At 48.2% G+C, this 20243-nt stretch overlaps 1 long non-coding RNA gene across 1 annotated transcript in view; it reads left to right on the plus strand.

Moving 5' to 3' along the window:
• The window catches only part of LOC144170508 (uncharacterized), a 511986-nt gene that overhangs the window by 232149 nt on the left and 259594 nt on the right, over positions 1-20243 (plus strand). The window lies entirely within an intron of this gene.

Here is a 20243-nt window from a genome sequence, read left to right on the forward strand (position 1 = left end):
TTCGAGGCAAACGAGCGGTTACTGGCGAGCGGGAGCAGGCGCTCGACGGCCCCATGCAGCAGAGCGCGCGCCGCCCGAACAAAACACCCATGGCTCGCGACGCGTGGCCGTCATAATCGCGATACCGCCCCGGCCGCGCAGGAGCGAACGAAAAACGCGTCCGCACGCCACGACGACCGAGGCCAAACTCCCGATAGACGGCTGCCTATCAGCTGAGCGGCCGGCGCTGCCGCCGTTTCTGCAACCGCCGATGCTGAGTTGAGCCGAACTGACTGAATACGGAGTCTTGTGCGCAGCACTGAAAGCGGGCTTTCCTGTCGAACTGGAACCCACGGCATGTGGCAATCAGACTCGCAACTCTTGCGCTACGCGATATACAGGAATTATAGCAGTGTCAGTCGTAGGCGATGACACGCAAGATAAGCGCGTAATTTGACACGATGCATTATCAGCGCAGCGCTTACGTAATCGCACACAAGATTGGACGGAAAGCGGTGCGGTTCGTTTAGTTGTGCGCTTTTCGTTTGCTAAACGTGAGATTCAGAAGATAAGCGCAGGTCGTTTTGTGTGTTTGCGTAACCGCCTGCGGAGATAGTGCATCGCATTGAACGACGCGTCTATCTGGCCTAGCAACGCTCACGGCTGGTACTGTTGGAGTTCTTGTATATCGTGTCTAGGGGAGCTGTATACAGGAACTCTAGGCACTGTGGAAGACAAGCGCTTCTCGAGGGTGGTGGCGTCTGCAAATTAGGGTGGCACATGCAAATCGACGGCCGGTCGGGCCGTACCCGCAACGGCACGCTAACTCCAACCCAGCCGCTATCAGCAGACGTGCCAGCATGTCGCCAGCAGATGTCGCTCGCTTGCCCTAGACAAGCCTGGCGCGAACTGTACAACACATCGGCATCGAGAAGCAACATAAGCGACACTGACGCGACATTTGTTCGAAACGAGCAGCTTAACGTTGCTTTGCTATCCACTGGCGCCTACGATACAGCCGGCTCTGAGGCGGCAGGGATAGAAATGGCGCCGTTTAAAGGCCTCACCCGGCCGCAAAGGAGGCAGAAAAAAAAGAACGGGAGAGTGATACCACGTGACTTTTCCGCTGGCCAATTGCGGGCGGGGCTGGCTGGCGAAAACGAAAATGGCAAAACGCGGAGGATGGACGGAGCGCGGGTTAGAGCGGAAGGCGCCGAGATCACAGATTGGTGCTACGTTAATTATTTTTGGGGCCTTTTGAAAATACATATAAAGATACACTGGATTAACTTTTCAATAATTTTCTGGCAGTAATTGCGTTAATTCATAATTTTTTTCTTTATTGTACTTTATATTATAATGTAGTTATTTGCAGCCTAGAAACGGTAGCGTCCGTGGAAACGGCGCCGCGCAAAGATCACCCCCAACACATTGCATATGAGGAACGTGTGTCTCTGGCTCAATGGGATTGGCACCGGCTTCGTAACGCGAGGAACCCAGGTTCGATCCCGAGCAGGCGAGTAGTTACGAAGCCTCTGTTTGGGTGCCTGACGCCATGATGCCGGGCTCTGTTTGAGTGCGTGACGCCAGACGAGCTACGACGACATGCCGGGCCCGTAAAGTGCTCCGCACTTCAAAATGAATTTGAAGTGGGGGAATGCCTTTGCAGATCGTGATCTTTGTAACAATGGAGAGGATGTGGAGATGTCATTGCGTAGATGAGCCATCCGAAAGTTTCACCCGGGGTGAAACTTAGTCGAACAAATTCCTCAACTATATCGGGCGAGGGGCAGTGCCTTAAGGACCTGTACACGATAGCGCTGCCGGTGAGAGCGTGCAGACCGGGAGAAAGGAGCGCACTTACGACGCATACCTCCGGCTAATTCGATGGATGTGGCTCTTCCCAGTGCTTCATCACTTCCGTGCACGTCTTCTCTGTTATCCCCATCACTCCCCGGTGCGTGCCATCAAGGCAGGTTAAATGGTCGTGCACTAATGTCCGTCTGCGTTTGGCCTTCGCACCGATTTGCCTTCGCACAGCACACACACATGCACGCCCACAAGACGGAGAAAGAACATCGAGGAAAAAACTGCTAAAAGACGCAAGAACACAACAGGCGGGGCACCATAGAGAGCCCCAACGCGCGTTTACTGTTTGACATTCCTTCTATGTTTTGGCCTATTTAGGAGTTTTATTTGCCTAACTGGGCTTCCGAGCAGCTCTTTGTCAGACAGACACCCAGACAGACTGGCCTAAATTTTTCAGCCTAAGTAGCGGGGAGGGTATCGGGAAGTGGTGGTAGTGTGAGGTAGACCTGAGCCGCCCGTGGCCCACGTCCTAGAAAAAGGCATAAATTGTGCTTCCGCTATTACCACCTCGAGAGCCACTCGGCCGTAAACGAGACACACCTCATTTGTCTGAAGCGTATATGCCAGCCGAAGTATCGAGCCCGCTACGTCAGCGTCCGGTTGGCGCGCTGTCGGCCCAATTTCCGTCCGAAGCTGTCAGAGAAGACCGGAGCATAGTGGCAGCAAGGACAGGCGCTCTTCTGAAGAGCGGTCAGTGTTTGCACTTCGGCTGTAAACACGTCCGCTTTGGACTGTGTTACCCGTTCGCCTCAAGCTCGTACCTCGAAATTTATCATTTAGAAAGCTTCTTTAACATTGCCATACTTGGAATCGATGTAGCCAGAGATTATAAATGGGAAATAGTGTCGTGGTTATTTCCTCTTGAAAAGACTTTTTCTAAGTCCCCAAACGCAAGAGCAGGCAAATCCGCGAATGCGGGCTTTTCTGCAATGCACCATGAAGCTGGCACTGTCATAACTGACATAGCAGTACGTAAACGTCAAGCAAGCGCTGAAAAGTATTCGCGGCGTTTAATCAGGCAGTACGGGAGATGTGATAGAAATAAATAAAAATTAATCGAGGTGCCGCTGAAGCTGAACAATGTCTGTAAGATGGGATAGCCAGCTAGGGCCAAATGCCACGCCTTGCCCAGCCTCTGATTAGCTGCCTTCGTTTGGAGGTTCGAATCAAGGTCATTAAGAGGAACGCCGCTACGTCTGCATCCACCGGAGGAAAGAGCGCGAGACGTCTGTCCTCGGGATGCCAAGGCTGCACCTAATTTAGGTGCACGAGAAATTTCTGAGCACAGTCAGGAAAGTAGGATCGATGCCTTCATTTCACCGGGACCGGATGCATTCATAACATGGCATCCATAAGAGAAAAGAAATTTGTCACTCTCACACTGCAGGCGTATCGTGTACCCCAAGCCGGTAACATTATGTCTTCGCTAGACATGTAGAGTGTTGGTGCGCGCGACCGACGCGGGTGTTTCGAACGCGATGAGCGTTTATTCCGGAGGCCCAAATCATGCACCGGTCCACTGCAATGCGCCATTTCGGGTTACTGGCGTCACATCGGATAGCCACCAGGTACGACCGCACTCTACCTGTGCAGAGCGGTTGAGCAGCCGTTTCCTGACCTCTCAAAACAGCGGCAATAATATCGATATAAAATTTATTCCGACCGACCATGGCCGTCGATAATCGCAAAACGGTGTCTTGGCATCTTTGTGGAGCAAACCATACTAGTTTTTACAAATCGAACTTTGGTGTCCGTACTCCTGTAAGGCCAGTAAAAAGAAGTTTAAGTGTTTCTTTCCCCCTCTCCTTTGCTCGTCTTCACATACTACTACTACTACTACTACTACTACTACTACTACTACTACTACTACTACCACCACTATACTGCTACTACTACTACTACTACTGCTACTACTACTACTACTACTATTACTACTACTACTACTACTACTACTACTACTACTACTACTACTACTACTACTACTACTACTACTACTACTACTACTACTACTATTACTATTACTACTACTACTACTGCTACTACTACTACTACTATACTGCTACTGCTACTACTACTACGACTACTATACTACTACTACTACTACTACTACTACTACTACTACTACTACTACTACTACTATCACCTCAATGTTTTCCGGCATCAGCCTGTTAACGGGAACCGATCATATCACATCAAGTCTCCTGTTGACAGTGTGACTCCACTCTCCTATTCACGGTCTCGTTCAGATATCATTTATAGACACCCATCCTTCGTGAATCCATCGCTGAAGGCCCACTTGAAGGCGCTCTTTTTCAGATACCCCGAAATAGCTCGCCGCACTGGGTCCTTCAAGGCGAACCAGTAGCATATGTAGCTTTGTGCCGCCGGTTTCGCTTCTGTCGTTTTGAGTCGTTTTTGCAGTGTCTCAATGAACTTAATGTATTCTTTGTTTTCGTCATGCCGGAGGATGAAATAACAACCAAGACAGCTTCCCTGTTAAGCGCCTACTCTCGTTCCGCTTCAAAGGGTGAATTTTCCGTTGTATAAAATGAGAGACTTTGAGAATGAGTAATGACATCATGGGATTTTTTTTTCCTATTTGTTTGCCATGCTTCTCTGCCCAAACTGAAAGTCGGCAACAGGAGTCATTATATGACGAAGAGCCGTCGTTAAAATGGAAAAGAAAACTGCCCTCCCTAAAACGCTCGCTGCGTACATCGAGAAGGATAAGTAAAAATTGTAGGGTCGTCGCATATACGGCTCTCAGCGGAATAAAACAAGACACTTTTCCGAGCGAAAACGCTAAGTGCTCAAAAGCGGTCTGCGAAAAACAAGCTTCGCGTTTATTTTCTTGACAGAAAGGGGCGAAAAGCTGGAATGTGGACCAGAAGAAAAAAGACTTCTAAAAGCAAAGAGCCGGAGCGGGAGAAGCGGCGGAACACCGGCACAGTGTTGCACGCTGTTTTTGCTAGTGTTAATCTTTTCAGTTGGTTCGCACAAGCGTTCGGCGCCGCAGCAACGAATGCGCATTTTCCCATCGGCTAAAGTGTCCTCGTCGCGCAGCGCTCGCAATTCAGTGCCCTTCCTCTGGCTTCCTACGCCACTTCGTTTTTCTGTGGCCTGCACAGCGTTGGTTTGTTTCATTCCAAACATGGTTTTCTGCCATGCGTCAGAAGTGCGTTTCCTTTCGCTGCTCTGTCCTGGCAATCCCTAACCTTCCCCGTAGCCCCGGAGACAATGAAATGAAATGAACGTCGAAAGCCTTTCTGCAGTACGTCATTCGACATTCTTTCATTCGTCCAGTGCCTCTTCTTATAAAATGCAGAAAGCCCGGGCAAACAACTACTAAGGAGAACCACCGGCCGCCGAGATTTTGGGCTTCGCGAACGCGCTATACGGGGCCCCGTCTTCTTGGTCGCCCGCAGCTCCACAGTCGCATTAACGGATGCTCGCTGAAACGCTGATGCGTAATTATCCGTTAACTGTGCAAAAGACGAGCCCTTTTGCAGCGCTGTGCAACAGCGGTGCTGTTAGCAAATGAAACGAAGGAAAGCGTGTCGAACACTAATGGGAACATTAAATGCTTTTTACGTTGCTGCGACCAGGCTTCCGTTGACAACCCGCGTCGAGGAGTGTGCCGGGCCAGCTTCCTGCGTGGTGGAGTGGCCTCCGTTCGGGAGGTGACAAGCCACAGGCAAACTTGAAACTCTTTGATCCGTGACGAGATGAAGAGCACGACGACGTTACAGAAAACAGGGTGGTGACAAAGGTTCCAACAACGTAGCTGCTCCCGAGGTATTCCCAAAACACACTGGCTCAAATGCGCCGAGTGTCTTGAGTATTTATACACGTCACAGCAGCCGCCGCACGTTGGCGCACGGCCCAAGAGATTTCCGCCGGTGAAGTAAAAACTCGCACATTACTCCCGCCAGAATTCGGCAAAGGTGGGCTGTGACTCACCCAGGGCTCACCCTGCGCATGTCAGCAGGGCTGACATGCGCAGGGGGTCCTTTGCGGTGGCAGCCACCTGGGCGTGCATTGGCTTGTACACATGTCCGGTTCTTCGCTCCAGTTGGGAGGACTCCGTTGACTTCTCAAACGAAGAACTGCTGGCACGCAAATAAGAAACATAACAGTTCATTCGTAACTACTTGCGTATACGCGTAGAGCATTAAGCCTTCACGCTTTAACAAGCAAGAAAGGTTTGCTTTAGCCATGAAGAGTTTGTCCCCTAAACACGATAGCGATTTTTACGAAGGCAAGGTACGTATTTATATTGTTCTAAATAAGTAGCCTGTTCTTAAAAATTAGCAAGATATTTGCGAAGCAAGGTTTGTATATTGGTCTAAATAAGTAGCATACCCTAGGCTGCGTATTCAGCCAGAGTTTCATTGGGTGACCATAGAAACTATGCCGATCAAGGGCAGTAATAATGCAAGACGGTATGGTTGGCCGACGGTTGGCTATCCTTTCGGGTAACGGAAAGCAGCTCAAGCTCGCGCGAACGCACGCAAGCATACGTGCACTCGCGTGCACTCACGTACATCAAGCACACAACAACTGAATATCTCGTCTTCAGTCCTGGGTTTCCCGTTGTTCCGGATCTGCCAAGAAGTGGGAACCACCTTCACCCATCCAATAAAAATTCTCTCGAAAAAACGAGTGGAAATTTGGATTTGATGGTGAGGTTTTAAGACCGGGTTGTACCGCGCTATTCCCGGCTACTGAAACACGCGTGCTAATGGATCTTGATCTCATGTTTCGGCGAGTTCGTCAGCCTGCCAAACACTCCATGGAAGGCAACACCACCGGTTTCTCTAGCACACACCGGCATGTAAGGTTCGAGGTTTAATACCAGGGGAATCGTGGGGACTTTTGCTGGCCGCCCATCCGTCGCTGCGGCCTCTGACATCTGGCCGCCACTGGGCTCCGAAAAGAACAGTACATTTCCGCAAATCAGTTTGACAAGCGAACGTAATTGCGCTGTAAGTATTTCGTTTTTTATTTGAGTTTCAACATATTTACCGGACATTTTCACACAGTACAAGATTAAGGGCGGATTAAGCAGCACTTTCACCATTGCATCTGCCGCTGATTCGATGGCACGGAATTGACGCTCTGAGCTGCTGACGTGAGCACCGCCCGTACCGCTGCAGCTGGGAAGCCGCCTGCATACCACCGATCGGTTTTATATAAAATCAAGGTTTGTCGGCAAGCGTATTATTAGCATTTCTGTGAGAAGGCGAAAAGCAAAAACGCCCGTGTGTACGAGATTTCGGCGCACGATAAAGATCCCCAGGTGGTCAAAATTAATCCGGAGCCCTCCACTACGGCGCGCCTCATCGCCTGCGTTGCGTCGGCGCGTTAAACCCCACAATCAATCAAGCATTTCTGTGAGAGCTGATTAAATTATATGAGCATTACGTCTTAGCCTCCATCATTCTGGCTGTTTCTTAAAGCTCTATACCCCTTTGAACACCCGGTGTTTCACCAGTTTAACTCTCCTTCCCTGTGGGTTTTTTTCCGCGGGGGTAGGTGGGAGGGTGCTCGTTAAGAACATGTCTGTAAACTATTTTCGCGAACGAGGCAACACACCACCGACAAAGCGCCTAACGTGGAACAGTCTCAGCGAATCTCAGCAAAATGCCGAAAATTGCTGTGTATCACCGGATATAGAAAGTGAATACGGATAACGCCATCATCTGGGATTAGAGTACTGGCTACGCCAGTAAGGAGAAACTCACTCGATGGCGGCATTGCACAAGTTACATCCGTCACAACGAGGATAAGCGATTCGAGGAATCGCAGAGAGACCGCATTATACAGGGTGTCCCAGCTATCATGCACCAAGATTTAAAAAAAGAGTGAAGGCGTAACTCGAAAGAAACCAGGTGCATAATGTTTGCAGTACTGTGAAGAAGCGCACAGTATTTTTTTCTTAAATGAGACTTATTTAACTAATTGTAATTAATTATCTAACTCGAGAAATACTGTCCTAATCACTAAAGTGTCAATGAGGCACTTGTAGGTAACCACGAGGGGCATCTAACTGCGCTATTTTCAGCGATGAACTAATTGCGTACACATTTATTCTGACTGATAAAGGAAACCCGCGAAATATGAAAAATACCACGTGACGGCGCCTCCGCGCGCACCGTAAAGCAACGCCCTCAAACAGGCTGCCTCTGAGTTAGCCAGAATGAAATAGACAAAAGAAAGAAAAAAGAAATCGCGACCCAGTTTGTTCCTTATCTGCACACGCGTCCCTCGAATCTTGCTGCTGCTGCTCCTTCCATGCATGCTATTATCAAGGTGATGCGCTGTCTCTTCGGGCGGGTAACACGCGAAGCAGTTGCTTTCAATCAGCTTTGTTTGGGGACGCTGCTTTACAATGCGCGCGTAAGCGTCGTCACGTGGTATTTTTCATATTTCGGGGGTTTCCTTTATCAGTCAGAATAAATGAGTACGCAATTAGTTCGTAGCTGAAAATAGCGCAGTTAGATGCCCCTCGTGGTTACCTACAATTGCCTCATTGACACTTTAGTGATTAGGACAGTATTTCTCGAGTTAGATAATTAATTAAAAAAATAATTAAGTCCCATTAACGAAAAAATTACTCCCCGCTTCTTCACAGTACTGCAAACATTATGCACTAGGTTTTCTTCGAGTTACGCAATTTCTCTTTTTTTAAATCTTGGTGCATGATAGCTGGGACACCCTGTATAGGCCCCTTCTGCACTCGTGACGAACACGCCGGCAGTCAGCTCGCGGTGCGATCTTTCAACCGGGTTTGCTGAAACGACCAGAACCATTGCTGAAGAAGAAAGAACTCAGGCGCAGAGGCCGTGGTCGCGGAATGAGCCCCGCAGGGAGCCTGTTGCCCGGTTAGAAATCATTGCCCGCGCTGCCTGCAACCCGGGAAGCTACTGCTACATAAAGCCGGAGGGAAAGAAGGGGAGTTGGCGCTCCATTAAGATTGTTTGTTCTTCCGCGTTTTCTCTCTTCTTTAGTGCGCCCATAACTGTGGCCGCGCCACTGTCATCAGTGGCGTGGAGCCCGAATAGCGACGGATCCGGCCGCTTTCAGACTGCCCAGCTGGCACGGTTTTAATGCCTAAAAGTGGGCTCTGCGTTGGAGGAGAGCTACAGCCCCCTGGTACGTTCTCGGTGGGTCGCCAGGCCTCGGCGCTGGCTCTCTGTGTCCGGGCGCTCGCGCCGAAGCCGGCAGTCGCGGCCACGGAAAGCCTTTTACAAGGAATCATTTCCCACTAACGGCGCGCACGGCTTGGAGGCTCCCAGGCGCACCCCGGATGCGGGCAAGGATGCGCGAGCCGCTGATCATTCTACTTGCTGCCTGCTATTTCGCACCATAAGCGAGAGCAGTGCTGTGGATAAAGTATAAATATAAAGTAAAAGGATTTGGAGAGAAAAAAAAAACGCTTAGAGTTGCTATCCCCGAATGTGCCCTAAAGTGAGACCGTAAGGGAAACCTCCGGCTACTCACCGAAAAGAATGTCTCTCGGTGGTACGATAATGCAGTCGAAAAGAGCCGAAAAGTGGGAGGTTCCCATGCCGACCTTCGTAATAGCGTAGTCCTGCATACGAGATAGCCCTAGGATGTTTGGATGTGACTCGTCTGTGGTGATAGTCCAGTCAGCAGCATTGAAATTGCCTTCAAGTGGTGCTGAAAAAAGGCCAAGCGGTGGTGGACGCTACCCACGTGGCGTTAAATGATCTTGCATGAAGTGATCGTGCGCGAGCCTACCCTTCTTCGAGTTTCACCACCGGACTCAACAGCCAAAGCCCCAACAAACCCGCCGCACCCAACGCCAATCTTGAGCCCCGTCTGGCAGTAAGGAACAACAAGGAGTGACGGAAGACTACTTGAGGAGCCCCGGTCCCGGAGCCAGTCGGGGAACGCCGCCGCCACCACTGTGGTTACAATGCGTTTTCTTGTGCAGGTCAGTTACCTGCCCAGGACACCTTGTTTTCGTTCAAGTGAACACTTTCTGCTAGCGGTGTCGTGTCCCCCTGGTTTTCTGAATAGGTGGCGCGTAGTTCTGTGCTCGTCTTTGTGTTCTTTCTGTGCAAACATTCACGTTGAATGCCTCTTGCTTCTGCTGTCAGGCGATGTAGAAGCAAACCCCGGACCCGAAGGTGATGACTCACGTCCAACTATCATATCTCTGGCCTTTTCATATCGCCTTTTCAAACATGGAAGTCGCGCAAACCGCAATACTAGCCGAACTCAAGGCGATTCGAGACGCCCAAAACAACCTTGAGGGAATAATGAACCGTGTGTCCTCGCGTATCGACGCGTTAGGAAAAAGCGATGACGCGAATCAGTCGTATGTCGATGGCTCCGTTCCAAGCTCCAGTTCCTGCCTCAACAAACTAACCTCGGAAGTCCAAACGCTCGCTGTGAAGTGCGATGACGCGGAAAACCGTCTCCGCCGTTCAAACCCAGTTTTCTTTGGAATTGCAGAAAAAAAAGGCGAAACATGGGCCGAATCCGAATCACATATAACATCCTTATGTTCCCGAAGGATGGGCGTGAACATAGAAAGTTCGGGCATAGAACGCGCACATCGCCTTGGTCGCTTTGAACCAGGTACAATTCGCCCGATTATTGCGAAGTTCACCTACTTTAAAGATAAATCTAATGTTCTCTCCTCCTCCTACTACTCCGTGCCATCCGAACTCGAGGACTACTCAGCTCGAGTTCGGATGGCACAGAAAAAACTTTACTTGTATGGCCAACAATGTAACGCCTCGTTCAAAATTCGTTTTGATAAATTGCTTCTCGATGATAAGACGTTCACCAACCATGCCGAAACAGATTCTATAGTCGAAGCGAAATCATAGTAATTGCCACGCACTATCCGACATGCGACCTATTGACAATACTCAAGTTCACAAACTTACTACAGTATGGCTGTTCTCTTGGCAAATGTTCGCAGCTATCTCCCGAAAAAAGAAGCCATCGAGTCTCTCCTAGAGCATAAGGACACCGACATTGCCATACTAACCGAGTCATGGCTGACTCCCGACATACAGGACCAAGAACGGCTCCAAAGTAATTCGGCATACACAATTCATAGGCTCGACAGGGTGGGGCGGAGGGGAAGAGGTGTGGCCATCCTCGTCAAAAAGAACATTCCGTCATATCTGTTGCCCTCCACGTGTAATCAGGAAATTGTCTGTGCAGTTGTTCCACTCCCTGCCAGCACGAACATACTCATCGCCTGCAATCGCTCGCACTCCAGGTAGCGACAACTCGTTTAATTCCGAACTACAGTCGTTGCTTCTTAACATCTCGCTCCCCACGGGCCAATCTGATAGTAACCGGCGATTTCAACTTTCCCGATATCAACTGGAACAACTTAACTGCGCCCTCCCGACTTTCTAAAGATTTTCTTACATTCAACCTTAGCCAAACAGTCAACCCACCAACTCGAGGCAACAACATTCTAGATCTTGTTCTTGTTTCCAATCCCGAACTAACCAAGCCCCCAACATGCCTACCAGGTCTGAGTGACCACTGTGTAGTATCATTTAATCTCTGCATTCCCATTCCAACTGCCCAACCGTACCTCAAATACATACGCGGCTACAACAAAGCTGACTATACCGCAATCAACTCCGAGCTCGAATCCTTCCTCCAGCTCTTCCAGCTGGATGCCTCTCCAAGGACAGTAGATGAAAACTGGATGCTCTTCAAGAATAAGCTCCTATCGTTGGTCGACGCACACGTGCCCCTTGTCAAAATTCGTGGTGACGCTAACAACCCATGGTTTACCAACTCCCTCAGGAAGCTGCTACAGAAAAAAACGCCTGTTTCGAGCAGCCAAACAATCGCAACCACCTTCAAAATGGGAAAAATATCTCGACTGCCAACGCGAATACATTAATCAGGTAAACCAAGCAAGAAGACGTTTTACCAGCATGACCTACAAAAAGTTCTCGAAACCAACCCCCAAAAATTTTGAAAAATTCTACAACCAAAAAGCAACTCTACCCATAACATTTCCCTCTCCTACCCAGATGGCTCGCATGTTCCACTTGAGCAGGGCGCCGACATCATGAACCAGTACTTTTCTTCCGTTTTTACCCGCGAACACGACCTCGATAGTTCCGCCCCTTCCAGCTATAATTTTTTCTGAAATGCCTCCCGTCACCGTTACTCCCGAAGGCATAATGAAGTTAAGCGATAGTTTAAAGGTGTCAAGCGCTCCAGGACGCGATAACATAACTAGCAAGACAATCAAAGCCACCAAAAAAAATCTCTAGCAAGATTTGGCACATAATCTTCGCCCAATCGATAGCTACCAGTGCACTTCCGAACGACTGGACACTTAACAGAATAGTTCCGGTTTACAAATCAGGCAACCACTCCGATCCTTGCAACTTCCGCCCTATTTCGCTAACATGCATCGCGTGTAAATTACTAGAACACATGATATATTCCCAAATTGCACGCCATCTCGACAGCAACAAATTCATCTTTCCCAAACAACACGGATTCCGACCCGGGCTTTCATGTGAAACCCAATTTTTTTAGTTCACTACTGACCTTCACCTTAACCTTGACTCTTCAGTTCAAACTAACGTCATTTACCTGTACTTTTCTAAAGCTTTCGATCGCGTTCCGCATCAGCGCCTACTAGCAAAACTTTCTAGCCTTAACCTTGACTCCTTAGTACTATCATGGATTCGCTCTTTTATTACTAACCGCTCCCAGTTCACTGTTATCGGATCTCACCACTCAGCCTTAACCAAAGTTATCCCCGGAGATCCTCCAGGCTCGGTACTAGCCCCCCTACTCTTGTTAATTTTCATAAAGGACGTGCCTAACAGAACTTCATCGTCCATTCGCCTCTTCGCGGACGACTGCGTTTTGTACTGCCGGATAGAATGCAACAGCGATGCAGAACTACTTCAACATGACCTTAATAAAATATAAAGGTGGTGCACAAAAAATTTAATGAAGCTAAACATTGATAAATGCAAACTCATGCAAATAACACGAAAACGTTCCAGTATAACCAATGCATATACGTTAAGCTATTTCATCCTCTCTTCAACAGAATTATACCGTTATCTGGGAGTTCTCATCACAAAAAACTTGTTATGGTCCGAACACATCGAAAAAAATGCGCGCTAATCCACCCTGTGAATATGCTTGGAAAGCAAAGCTGTAAGCGGCACCCACAACGATTACCCATGCGACATCGCTTAAATTCACTCACGTGGCTCTACAAATAGTGAAACCAGAGACAAGTGAAATGCACTTAACCACACCCTTAATTACATCAAAGATATATTCTTTGCTAAGGTATAATCAATGCATGATGCATTAACGGTGGTTGCTTGAGTTGTATTGGTGTAGCACATGAGTGTAAACTCTTTTTTTATAAAATTAAATGAAGCTCAGACCCGGTGTTAGACGATCTCCCTTCTCCGTCTCTGCCGCTGCTGACAAAGGCGACGAAATCGGTGAGAGATGGAAAACGAGGAGGAGGAGGAGCAGGAGGAGGAGGAAATACTATTATTCAGATTTCTGAACGGCCCAGAGGGCGGGCCATGGGAGTGGTTCCTTCTTCACTGGAGCCCATATGCATCCCCCGCCTTCTTCACTGGTGCCCATATGCATCCCCCGCCGCCTGTGCTCTGTCCACCAGCTGAAGCTGGGTAGGCAGAAAGAGCTGGACAGCAACATCTCCCATTGCTGCTGTTGGGTAGTTGACAGGTAGAGAGGTGGGTGCTCAGGGATGAAGTCCCACACCTCGATTATGTGGCAGAGTGTTTCTACTGCTGAGCAAAATTTATATTCGGCGTCGTAGCGATTCGGGTGCATTGAGTGAAGACGCGTCGGATGGTATGAGCCATAGGGTAGTTGTCCCGTGGAACGTTCAGGGCGCGGTGATTGTAGGGTGATTGTAAGGCGACAATGCTGGGTTGTGTCCCTGAACGTGCCAAGCGGGTGACTGTCCTCGTGTAGCTCCATAGCATGGGGGGGGGGGGGGGTTCTTATTGTAGGGTTTAACGCGCCAATGTAACGCAGGCGATGAGGCGCGCCGTCGTGGAGGTCTCCGGATTAATTTTCTCCTGGGGATCTTTAACGTGCGCCGAAATCTCGTACACACGGGCGTTTTTGCTTTTTGCCTCCATCAGAAAAGCGACCGCCGCGGCCGGGAATCGAACCCGCGACCTCGTGCTCAGCAGCACAACGCCTTAGCCACTCAGCCACCGAGGCGGGTGGGGGGGGGGGGTGAGGGGTTAAAAGCGTAGGGGTGTTGGTGGGCGTATTCGTTGCCCTCCATGGAAGCGTGAGCAGGCGTCTAGATGAGCTGAATGGAACCAGTTGGGCAGTATTTTTTTAGCATACGCAGTGCAGCTCGGGGCATCCACCTTGACTGGTATTTCCGCTAGGCTTGTTGGGAATCGGTGACTACCTTCCGAACCCATGGTTAAGCGAGAGCGAAGGCGATGGCTGGCTCTTCTGCTGCTGTCATGTCTTGGGTCTTGAGTGAGGCCCACGCAAGGAGGTTGCTTCTGGTGGTAGCCACGATGATGCGTACTGCTGCCCTCGGTGTTGGGAGGCGTCTGTGCAGATAACTGCATGATCCACGCTGGGCGCTTGTGCCCGTGCTTGTCGGCGACCCGAGTGCTGTGAGTGGTTCATATCTTTAGGTAAATGGGGGAGTATCTTAGTTCTTGTCGCCAAGCGTCCGGGAGTATCTCACGCGGAGTGACATTTTGGGCTGCCCAGCCAATCTGATGAAGGATGCGGCGACCCAGTACAGCTCTGCTCAATCGGAGCTTCTGGGGTTAGAAAGATGGCCCTCCATCAGCTCTTCCACCGTGCAGTGGAGCCCCATCCTAAGCAGCCTCTCCGTGGATGCACTCATAGGAAGACCAATGGCCCGCTTAACCGCATTTATAATCATTATATCAAGCATCTTTATGTCCTCCTTGCCGATAAGAAGATAGGGGGTGACGTAAGTGATTCTCGAGAGGACAAAAACTTGAATTAATCGAAGGGTATTGGCTTCCTGGAGGCCTCGCGTCTTGGTGGCAACTCGCCTGATCATGTGTATGATTTTATTGATGCTGTCTTTGAGGCGCTGCAAGGATCGTCACTCTTGGTGTTGGACTGGAGATGTAGGCCTAGGGTCTTGATGATGGGGTTTGCGGCGATGGCCTGGCTATTAAGGAGTGTTGGAGTGTCTTCACTGAAGTGTCGTTTGGCGTGAGGGTGGACGACAAGAAGCTCTGATTTTTTAGGTGAACACTGGAGGCCACAGGCTTTAGCATATTGGCGTACTAGAAGTGAGATTGCATGAGTTGGTGTGAGCTTCCTTTAATTTTTGTAAGTCCTAGCGCATGCTCAGGCTGTGGACACGGCCGCTACAGGTGCCACGTGCGGAGCGCACAGGGGGGCGAGAGGTCGCGTGACGCTATCACGTGGCATTCAGCGAGAACACAGGGGGTAAACCCGCAAATGTGCTTGGTGAGTGCACCGATGGTCTTCCCTGTTTCCACGTCGGCTCGTAGCTTTATCGGTAAGACAGCGGGCTCACGCTCCATTACTGTATTAGTTCCAGGTTCGATTCCTGGCGGTGGAGTAACTTTTATTTGTTCGCGGGAGTTTTCTGTTGACACCAACGGTCACGAAAGAATCCTTGGGGAAGTATAGGTAAAAAGCTTTGCTTTAAAAATTTGCTGCTGATGCATCCAGATCCCTCTGCTTCATCAGATCTCTTGCTTCATGTCCTTCATCTACCAGGCAACTTGCCTACGAAACATTCGTCAGGAGCAAACTAGAATATGCATCATCCATCTGGAACCCTCACCAAGCGTACTTAATGAACTCCCTCGAAACAGTGCAGAACCGCGCCGCTCGCTTTATCGCTTCCAAATATAGCCCTCACCATAGCATTAGCAACATCAAAGCATCCCTTGGAATCCCTGCACTGATACCCCGCCGCAAGATGGCTCGACTTCACCTCTTCCATGCGCTCTTCTTTAATTCCCAGACCTCCACACCACACTTCTGATCCCCCAACCCATTCGTCGCGGCGCCTTTTTAACTCCCACAGCCTTTAGCACTTACATGGCACCACTAATTCCTTTAACAAAGCTTTCTTACCAGCTGCAATTGAGGCTTCGAATGCCCTACCCGATGCAATTCTAAATGAGCGCGATTCACAGAAAATTCCGGCAGAAATTAACCAATTTTTTCCGCACTTAATCAGACTTCTTCTCTTTTCTCCTTTGTGCAATCGCTTATAGAACCAACACTATGTACCTAATTCACTGCAATGCTTATCTTCAAACTTTCCTTCTATAGCAATTACCGCTTAACAAGTGGAAAAACGCCCTGTGTATGTTTATGCGTCAATACGGCCTAAAATGTAAAAATGTGCCTTTTGTGCTTCTATGTGTCAATCATGTGTGTTTTATAACCATGCTTTATGAACTTCCTTGCTGATATTGCCCCCACCCTATGTAATACCCCGAAAGGGGCCTTTGAGAGAAAAATAAGTGATGATGATGATGATGATGATGATACAGACCATTCTGAAGCTATTGAGTTGAGCGATCGACTAGCTGTGTAATAGCAAGCGTGTACAATCATGCTTAATGCAACGGGGAAAATTACTTTCGCAGGACGTTGCTTTTAAACTAACTACAGATGCTCCTATTTTTACTTTCGTGACTTTACACCAGATGCTGAAAAGCTGAGCATGCAATCTGCGGGCCTGAGCCTGAATATTATAAGAACTGCCTTACAATTATCTTTGTCCACTAAAAATTCACACCTAAGTATTTTTTCTGCATCACTAAATTAGCCTGCCGTTGAGTAAAGTGATCCGCATGCCCACTGGGAATACAAAAATAAATATGGTGAATAATTAGGTTTCTACATTTCCAGACACCAGTTTGGATCAAAGAAGTAGCATATCCTGTTACTGCTAGCGGAGTTTCTCAAACTCAGAATCTTTCGGTGCTCTATTTGAATGATGCAACAAATTCGGAGTCCTCAACATTGTTATCGGAATTGTGCGTCAAGCATTGAGGTCCTCCTTTTTTTAAAACTGAAAAAGGAGGATCACAATTAAGATAGGCCTTAATTAAAATATGTCTGCATTGATATGAACATATGTCTGCGTATTAAGATATGTGTGCATTGATCAATAAAGAAGCTGGATGTCAAAAGCTGATACGAATAACGCAGTACCATCGGCATAGAATTACATACATGAAAAACAGCAATTACAGGGACATCATGTAGCATTGAAAAGAACAGGTGAAAGAACTGCCCCTTGTGGAACCCCTCTTGTCTGTGGTTAAAGCGAATAACATGTATCAGATGTCCCCCAGGTATAGCAGACATAATTCTCCCTCTTTCTGGGAGAATGGCTGGTGTTAATTAAATATAGCCCTGTTTTAGCAGTTATATTATTTCCTCTCGACGGCAAATGGGTCTGGGCTCTCGGCATTACACGCAAGTTTATTATGTACCTTCGGATGGGACCCTCAAACAATATTGGTTGGTCCCAGGAACTTTGTTAATGGGTTTTTATGTCTTTAACTTAAATGAACTTGAAAGTTGAAACTTGATTTGTTGGGTGCCTCATCACTAAAAATTTTTAGAATGGCAGCCCGTCGCAGTGAAATTTACATGACAGCTGTGGGCTCTGAAAAGGTCCCCTGAACAAAGTCGTCCTCGAAGAGCTGACTTAGGAAAGGACATCACGAAAGCTAAGCAATAATGATCTTGAAGACCACCAGCAACCACGCCCAGAGACGCGCAGAGTTCACACTGCGATGAGACCGAGGGGTCTGCATTGTCTTCGCAGTAGACTTATTTCCTCGAACAAAGAAAGTGGAAGACGACTCACCCATTTTTAGCAGTGAAAGAAACCGAGACCGCTGAGAGTCATATTTGTTTGACAGAAAAAACAGACTGTTTGATTATAGCTGGAAAATAATTGTAATGACTCAAGTTAACAGGGCCGAGGCTATGACAAAGCTTCTTCTACGTCTTTATTCTGCGTCTATAGCCAGGCGAGCATTCTTCGTTACTCAAAGGGCTTGGAAACAAAGAATTCCTGGAGGGGGCTTTCAACTGCGAAGACTCCCCTGAATTGGTGGAGAGCCCAGAGCCACAGCCCTCACAGCTGGACTTTTTGTAGACATATGAAACAGCTTCCCGTAAAGTGTCTTGGCGCTTATACTTCAAAAAGTGCGAATCTGCGATCTAGAGAAATAAAGGGATATAAAGACCATACACTGTTGGAATATGGTCACTGGTTGCCCCACCGCCATTAGTTCACCACGTAGACATTAAACACTCCTAGAATACATCATTAAAGGCCACTAGAGGCGAATAACTTTTTACTTTAACAGAAAAGCCACACTGTCCAGCGCTCTTCCAACTTTTTTTTCGCCGCCGAACAATGGTGTTATAGAAATAAACACTTAAAGCGTCCCCTCCTTCTGTCTCTCTCTCTATCACTCTCTCTTGTTTCCCGTTTATTTTGCCGTCATGCAAAAGATTGCGTCCCACATCGTGGAGAGGGGCAGTCTACAAAGTCATTCAAGACATCTCCCGCAAGCGTGGCACCCCCACGTAGTAGACGCTGTAGAAACTACTCGCGCGATATCTCAGCATGAGGGCTGAAAGCCGCGGAAACGTCATTTAGCCGATTACGTCAGTAATTTCAGAGTTTTGCTGCTAGTTGCCCAATATAAATAAATACAAAAAGTGAAAATGGGCACTAGCCCTCGCATTCAGTCACATAAGCCTTCTTATCATACGACTGCGAAAAACACCGTAGGACCAAAATGCAAACTGAACCTGCTTAAAATGTTTAAAACGTAATATCATCCCTTCTTGAAATGCGCGTGCTCACCAGAAATTCCAGAATATATGAATTCTGAATTTACATACAACTCCTTCTTACTTTGTTGCAGAAAACTGGTTAGGCAAGCTTCACCAATCGCGTTTCATCATTCACGGTTTGCTCCATCACAAATCTGTGTGCTGGAACGCGTATGGGGCAGGCATGCATGTTTTCACAGCTTCGGCATTTTCAGCCTTTATCATATAAGAAAATGCTGCGACCCCGACTGAACCCACGTGATCGCGCATTTGTATTCACGGCGCTGCATGATGATGTTGGTTGGTGTTTAATGGCGCGAGCCCAACTCTGCCAAATAGCGTCAAGAAGGATTACCGGTACTGCAATACGCGGATAGTGACCAACTTGCTTCTACTGCCTCTTTAAATATTTATCACTAGGTTGCATCATGCACATGACTGGCAAATCGCCATCTTGAAACCTGCCGAGCGCTCTTGCCTCTCAACTATCGTCCGATCTCATCAACAAATACCATGTGTAAGCTCCTAGAACATATAATACACACCCAAGTTATTCGCCGCCTGAAGGATCGCAACGTTATGCAAAAACGCCAACAAGGTTCTCGAGTTGATACTCATGTAACACATGTAGAGCTAACCGGGTTTCCACATGACACACATTCATCTCTTGATGGTATTTTCTAGGTTGACGCTTTTTTCCTTCACTTTTCTAAAGCTTTCGACCGTGTACCTCATCACCGGCTTCTAGCCAAACTTTATACGCTAAATTATCCCCCTTACATTTTGTCAATGTAAAAGATTTTCATTCATCTCGAATACAGTGCATGGCCGCTGATAACTCGTTTTTAAAATTGGAAACTTGCGCGTGCCTCATCCCGAGTGAAAATTTTTTGCTGGTGGCATTTTTATTTACGCAACTGACAACTACAGGAAAGCTTTGCAAACTGATCTGAACGTTAATAATGCATGGCTCGTCCTGGTTAATCACCTTAACCCCCTGCAAAACACAGTCTATTTTCCCCTACTCCCGCTTCCCGGATTCGTACTTTCTATCTACTGAATAACTACCGTCGACTTCATCTCAAGTCATGATATTAAAGCGAAGCTTTCGGTCTCACTGATTCGTCCATGAGCGCCAAAATCCCAGTGCAGGCAAGCTGACTGACTTTCTCCGATGATGATGATGATGATCGTAGAAGTGTTTCAAGAAAAGTTATTCGAATGGTCGGATGCGAACCTGGGTCCCTCGCGTCGTGAAGTCGACGTCTATCCTATTGCGCCAATTCGACACGGCCAAAGCAGCTTGAATTTGGAGAGGGGTGCATGTACGTGCAGAATGAGAAAAATCATGCACCCCTCCGTCTAACGACGACGATGTTTGAACGCGAAGCTTTCTTCGTGTGAAATAAAATGACGAAGGTTCAAAGTCGAAGCCCGTGGAATCGAAAGTCCAAACTGCATGCGAGTCAAAGTTACAGGTCAGCGAGTCAAAACTCCGACTTCAG

The sequence above is a fragment of the Haemaphysalis longicornis genome, unplaced genomic scaffold, assembly GCF_048455015.1.
Source record: "Haemaphysalis longicornis isolate Haplotype H1 unplaced genomic scaffold, Haemaphysalis longicornis Haplotype H1 scaffold_1, whole genome shotgun sequence".
Lineage (NCBI taxonomy): Eukaryota > Metazoa > Arthropoda > Arachnida > Ixodida > Ixodidae > Haemaphysalis > Haemaphysalis longicornis.